The sequence below is a fragment of the Oryzias melastigma genome, linkage group LG19, assembly GCF_002922805.2.
Source record: "Oryzias melastigma strain HK-1 linkage group LG19, ASM292280v2, whole genome shotgun sequence".
Classification (NCBI taxonomy): domain Eukaryota; kingdom Metazoa; phylum Chordata; class Actinopteri; order Beloniformes; family Adrianichthyidae; genus Oryzias; species Oryzias melastigma.
Genome location: NC_050530.1, coordinates 22209946 through 22217223, shown reverse-complemented (window position 1 = coordinate 22217223; position 7278 = coordinate 22209946). Strand labels below are relative to the sequence as shown.

Genomic DNA, 7278 nt, shown 5'->3' with positions numbered 1-7278 from the left:
CAATATCTATTTAGGGGCTCAGTACCTTGGTGAGTAATACACAAAATCAATATTTTTAAAAACATGTTTTCTAAATGTTCCCACCATTTGGTTGAGCAGGCATGTAAAGGGTTAAAGAAAGAATTAAACGTCCAGTTTATGTATCATGTCTATTTGGCCATATTGATTTATCTCTGGGCTCCAGAGATAAATAGTGATTAGCACTGAGTGAGAAAGGCTAGATTCAATTCCCAGCTGGGTCATTTTTTTCCCTCTAAATAATTTCTGGCTCACATCTCTACTCTCAGATTTCTTTTTCTTTTCCCTGTTGATTAAATAATCTAGACTAATTGTAGGCAATAGTGCTGGGAATCGATTATAATTTCCAGAAACGATTCGATTCACAAGAGGCTGAATCGATCCGGTTATAATTTTTTTTCAATTCTTTTGATTCTTCAATTCAATTCAATTGACAAATTTATACACATTTGTTTAGAAATACTTTAATAATCTACTATATGTTTTGAATATATTTATATTAATCTGATCCAGTTCTCACACTCTAAAATGTATTAGTAAAATAATGAGATTGTTAATATCATCCAGTGTTACATGGATTCTCTAAAGGAGAAGTTCTAACTAAAATGTTCAGATCATTAACATTGTAAACATTGTCCTGCTTCTTCTGGAGGACGTTTCTGTTTGGCCACTAGGTGGCGATAGCATTACACCTTATTCCAGAAGAAGAAGACAGTATGAGGAAAAAAACTGTCAGATCACAAATGGTTTCTTTAAAAATACTTCCTTAAAAGAGTTTGCAAAATGCATACCTGTGAGTTTATAAAGATGTTAAATTAGTCAGCAATGTATGTTTAGATCGACCAAGGGTTAGCATTAGCCAATCTATGGGAAATTTCATTAAACGTCAAGCTAGGTGACTTTAGCTTGATGTGCTGAATCGATTTATAATTTTTATGAATCGATTATTGATCTATTAAGCTTAAATAGATTCAAATTGATTAATCAATTTCATCAACAGAGCCCTAGTAGGAAACAAGTGATCAGTTATCTTGGGTTGAAGAAAGTGGATCTGTTGATTGAACAAAGATCAACCATAGACTTGTCTGTTTTTTCACTCAGGAGTACAAAAGGCAAAGTGGATGAGAATTCTAAAAGGTTGTTTGGTCTAACATATAGTAATCATTGCAAAGCCTTAATCCTGAAACCTTCTCTGAGGTTAGAAAGACACCAGCCCTTGCAGGTGAAAGGATGGGTGAATACGGCCTTCTTGTATAGGTTTACTGTATGTTCAGGCCCCAATAAAAATCTCCCCCCAAGTGGAATGGTTCTGGGAAAAATCACTTGGTCTGTGGTACAGCAGAGACCTGACTCTTACTTTCCTGAAGACCTGCTTGAACTCCAGGCACGTAGGAGAGATCAGGATAAATCTCACTGGAGTTCTGGACAAATACACAGCTTACAATAGCAGACAGTAAACCTGTTAGAGAAAACATGGTTCCCCAGCCAAACTCCCAGTCAAGAACAGGGTCGTGCTTTCTCAACCACTGCATCTCAGAAAACACTGGAAGGCTGTGGGTGTCTACAGTGTCTAGAGCTGTGCTTCTATTCCACACATGTGCAGAACTTTATCAAAATTCTAGAAATGGTTTGTGATTTCACTGTTTCCATTAAATCATAATTATGCGAATAAACACAAGACCAGCTTGATAAGTAAGATGTGAACAATCTTTAAATTACAGAAGATACATTCACATTTCTACCACAGCACTAGCGCTCATCATCCATCAAAGGAGACGTCGGCGTCTTATTCAGGCCGTGGAGCGGCAAGATGAGCAGTTTGTGAAATATGTCGATTTCGATACATCTCAAAAACCAAATCCTTCAAGCACAAAAACAGTTTATCGATGTGAGTTTTTTCAAAATGTTTGTGTTTCCATCAAGCAAATTTAATATCACAAATCCAATTTGTGTAATTTATTAATCAATTGAAACACAGCTAATGACACAAAATAGATTTTTAAGTAACTGTCTAACTCACATGTGTCAAAGTCGAGGCCCGGGGGCCGCATCCGGCCCTCTGGGTAATTATGTCCGGCCCTCCAGATCATTTTATATTATTGATATTAACGCCCTGGTTTTCTTTTGCTGGTATTACATTGAAGCAACACCACAATTATGGAGGCTGAGAAATCCGTTATAATGACTTATGGCTTTCTTTAAGGAAATGTGATGATTTGATTTGTTTTTGCTAAAAAAAAAAGCACACATTTATTTTTATTTACAGGCTTTGTTTTTTTCAGCAACATGTATTATTTGGATCATTTTAACAGGTTATATTTTATGGAGATTAAAATCGTTTGGGATATTTAAAAGTGTAATTTTCCATATGAAATTATATAAAAGGTAAATAAATTTGAGTTTTTTTCTTTTTTAACTTTTAGTTTTTTTCTAACTTATTTCTATCATTTTGATAAAATATATTTTTATGGAGTGTAAAATATTTGAAGTTATTTAAGGTTTAAATTGATTTATTCTGGAATAATAGTCATGCTTGTTTTTATGTTTTTAAAGTTTAAAAAAATGTAGTTTTAGAGTGTTCAATCAATGTTTTTTTCTTGTTCAGCCTGCGACCTACGGTGTGTTTTGGATTTTGGCGCCCTGTGTGATTGAGTCTGGCACACGTGGTGTATCTGAATCTTTACAGTTTCAGTGATGCTAGAACAATGATGAAATAATGAATGTCCATGGGTTCAGAACATTTTTTGCTTTTAAACTATAGTTTAGACAAAAAATATATAGTTCAGAAACTAACAATAAGAACAATAAATATCTAGATACAAGAACTGAGAGAACATGGTCAGGTTAGGCTTACATTTTTTGGGTTAGGCCCAAATTTGGCGACCACTCAGGTGTTAACGTTGTTCCGCCTGATGACAGTAGAAACACAGACATCATCCGAGTCTCCATCGTGTCTCTCCTGGTCCGGGTTCAGATGAATCCTCCTTTACTGGCTTTAGAGGTGGATACCGGTGTGCTTTCATACCCAGGAGGGAACAGTCCAACAAGCAAAGGAAATCCCAGGTCTGTAATCCCAAAAGAAGCACCAACGGGAAGTAAAGAAACAAAACACACAAGCTGCAGGGGACAGATTTAACTCAGGATCTAGATTCTAGAACAAGAGCTACAGGTTGACAACAGGAAAGCTTGAACTTGAGACTTACGGCTAGAGCATGAGCAGAGCACTCCGAATTGACACTAAGATGCAAATTGGTGATGAGAGGTGTAAGGCGAGGAAGTATGGCAAGCTGTAGAGGTCAAAAGTTAGGACAGCAGAGTGGATCACACACTTGCAGGCTAAAATAATCAGCTCCAGTTCTCAGAAATTCTTGTCTCATATTTTCTTTTGGGTACATTTTATATTAGTGAGAACCTCAATTTCATTTGTTTTATGCTAAAATTCAGAAATAAACTGTTGAAACACTGAAAAATGAATAGTTTACTTATTTTAAGTAAACGGTTCAAGTAACTGATTACTAATTAATAAATGTTTGCTAAGTAACGATAGTTTTAAGATAATATTTCTCATACCTTAACGTTCCGCAGACATGAAGAGTGTTTTCTCTTCTTGCCATGCAGGTTTTTGTTGTGTATTTCATAATGAAACCAGGCCGAAGCAGATGAAAAATGACAAATCCTTGTGCATCCCAGACTCCCGGTTTATTGAAAGATTGGTATCTGCTGACCTCTTCCTCCATGCAGAAAAGAATGCACACAGGCCTGAGGGTGCGTGTTTGTGTAAGTTTTGTTGGGGTTTTAATGTTTGCTTGGACAGGATTGTAAAATCAAATAACTTACCAAGCCCTTAAGCAATTATGTTGGTATCTCTGTGATTAAACTACCATCCGCCCAATGTTTCCGCACCTTTTATAGTTTCATATCACTGTACATCTTTCAGATTGTAACTGACGGCAGAACTGTTGCTCGCTGGAATCAGCAGTAACTGTGTGAACGTGGTTGTCCTGCTGTTGTTTAGCACCTGCTTCATCTGACTTGTGTTTGCTTAGCAGGCTGTTTCCTCAGGGGTTTTGGAGGGAGAATCTATACAATCCCACCTATTTCATCTGAGTCCATATAGTCCAGGGGTCTGCAACCTCTAACACCTGAAGAGCCGTTTGGGTTGATTTTTCGCTGACCTCAAACCAGCAGGAGCCACAGAGACTTAGTTCACCTTTAGAAAAATAAAACGGATTTTATTTGTATTATTGTTCCTATTGTGATACATGCAAATTAACTTTTTGGCATAAAAATTAATAAATATATGAAAAAGTTTATAACTTTAGAAAAGGATTCTTATGACTTCCTTTCAAAATAAAAGACTTCCTGTGTTCCACATCTCAATGCAGCAAATGTAGGATAATATGAATAACAAACAGTTTATTTTTCAGTTTGTGGAGCATCTCTCATAGAAATGCATAAATATATCAAACCACAATTTAATCAGAGCTAATTCAGTGACCTTTACTGTGTTTTTTAACCAAGACAGGGCACCTAAAATACTTCAATTTATTAAAAAATAGAAAATGTTGGTTTTGCTTTCTGACCTCAGATTGATTTTTTTATTTTTTTTTGGGTGGTAAACAGCGATAAACAAATCGGCCAAAATGTTGTAGCTTGACTGTTAAACTATAAACTCCTTTATGGATTGTTGGAACAGTAATCAGTCGGGAGGCTGGCAGAGTGACACTGATCTAAGGCCATTCTGAAAAACAAAAGGAACCCACTGCACATGACCCTGGCCTCTCAGAGAAGCAGTCGCAGTCAGAGGTTCATCTCACTGCGCTGCAGAACAGAGAGGTTCAGGAGGTCTTTTATCCCGACTGCCATGAGGTTTTATAACAGGCACTGCTGACTGCACATGTTACTGCACATTTTATTGTATTTGCATTTTATCTGCACATTTTATTTATTTATTCTGCACATTTTATTTAGTCTGTACTTTCTATTTATTTATTTTATCATTCCTATTTTAAGGTAACTTTTAGTATTCTTTTTATCACACTCCTGTTTTTATTATGTTCATGTCCTGTTTATCTATGCTTTATTTTACTGAGTTGTTGATCTTATGTCTTTTTAGTGTGACTGCTGGTGTGCATGGTTGAGCTACCAGACAGGGAATTTCTCTCTGCAGAGATTAATAAAGTATCTATCTATCTATCTATCTATCTATCTATCTATCTATCTATCTATCTATCTATCTATCTATCTATCTATCTATCTATCTATCGATCGATCGATCGATCGATCGATCGATCTATCTATCGATCTATCGATCTATCTATCGATCTATCTATCTGATCTTCAGCTGTTTTTTGAAAGGATAGAATAAAGTTTGAGTTCACTTTTTTCACTTTTCTACTTATTTTTTACTTTAATTACCATTTAAAATTAAAAAATGTTTTTTTTTATTTATTTAGAGAGGGGTAATAGAGCCACATGTGGAGCTCAGGACCCCTGATATAATCAGAATAATGACCGAATTTTGGGTTATTATGGATTCTCATGGAACTTTTTAGCAGGTAAACATTTACTTTGCAATAAAAAAATGCCCTAAAAGAAAAATAAACGTATTCTCAAAATGTCTAGGCAGCCACAACATTTAAATTGAGTTATGACCTTTGACATGAATGATAAACTAATAAGGAACTCAACTTTCAATTCAGATAAAGTATGTTGGTAAATGCATCTCAGAAAAGTATCCGCAGGTTTTAGAAGAATACTATGACTGTAGTTGTGATGGATTCAAACAACAAATAAATATAAATACTAACTATTTTTCTCTTTTCTGGTGACAGATTACTGACACTCTGTATCTGTGCTTCTTCTTCACAGGTGGAAGAAACTGTGGCTTCAAAGCAAACAATGCATTTCAGCGAGTGATCAGGTATGTTGCTTCTGTTCAGCTTCATTAGTTTTAAAAATCATCATTTTTAGGTCTGAACTGGAAGAGTGTCCAGCAGCCTGGTGTGTTTGTGCACGTCTAGAGCCGCTGTTTGTTTTTTGTTCTGCAGACCAGCTGTGTGTGTTACCTGCTGGGTGATAAGTCTCCTGTCACTGTAAAGAAGCTTCACGCTTGTAACATTTATTAAAAGAGTTCACAGGCCTTTTTTATTGTCATACCTTGGCAGAAGAGAGACTTTAGTCCAAACAACCTGCAGCATCAAACTGGTCGGACTGGAGCATCCCTCTGCTTTGTGTTCCTGTAGTTTATGATGCTTTCTGCTGGTGTCTTTGAGCACGAAACACTAAAACATGTCACTGTTTTCTACAACACTCCTGTGACGTGGCAGCTTGATGTGGTCAGTTAGACTCTCATTTTGATTGGTTGCTTTTGAGGCTGGATCCCTCTGGATCAGGGTCTGCACAGCGCCGTCTGGCTCTTCTACGCCTCCATTATGACTCAATGGTTAAAGAAAAATACAAAGCTTTTAGTTTTAAAAAATAACTGTAAAGTTAAGTTAAAAAAAGGACAATCACTGTGCGAGCCTCCAAAACACAGCAGCCATAGTTGTTGGATAATCAAAGCTAAGCACTTTGACACATTCCAGTGTTTCCAGTGAGACTCATGGTTCAAAAATACAGTTAATTAGCTCTGTTTTTATTATGGAAAATTAGATTTGTGAATTTCTGGCTAAGAAGCACCGCAAACGTTTAAAAATAAAATATTTTTTATTGCTGACAGATTCATAGATTTTGCTCCATCAAGATGATCCTATGTGACACAGGAAGTCTTTTATTTTGAAAGGATGTCTTGTGAACCCTTTGTTTAAAAGTTATACCATTTTTAATTTTGGGGGAAAAAAATCTATTTTCTCTTAAAGTTTATTTTATTTATGCTAAAAAATAATAGTTTATTTATATTTGTCATACATAAATACAAAGTCTTATTTTTCCTAAGGATGTGTGGCTCCTTATGGGTTGTGGTCGGTAAGAAATCGACCCAAATGGCTCTTTTAGTGTTAAAGGTTGCAGACCCCTGCTCTGGATCAAAATATGGTCACAGATGTGGACCAGGTCGATGGCAGATCTATCAATGAATGATCTATTTCCTAATATAAGAAGCTCTATTTGAAATCAGAAGTATCCACATTAATGTAGTATGTGTTAGTCTTGCTCTCTGAATATAAATATTTTTTAGAAAATAATAAAAGGATTGTTATGTTGACTATTAGTCCTGCGATCAATTCTGTTGATCAGTCGTGATTTCCTGTTTCCTAATTA

General features: G+C 35.8%; 1 long non-coding RNA gene across 2 annotated transcripts in view; it reads left to right on the top strand.

Annotated features, from left to right (window-relative positions):
• Window positions 1-7278, top strand: part of LOC118600178 — a 93294-nt gene that overhangs the window by 38176 nt on the left and 47840 nt on the right. For both annotated transcript variants that reach the window (XR_004949751.1, XR_004949752.1), the window contains exon 2: window positions 5890-5941. This is a non-coding gene — a long non-coding RNA (uncharacterized LOC118600178). The remainder of the gene's footprint in view (window positions 1-5889; window positions 5942-7278) is intronic.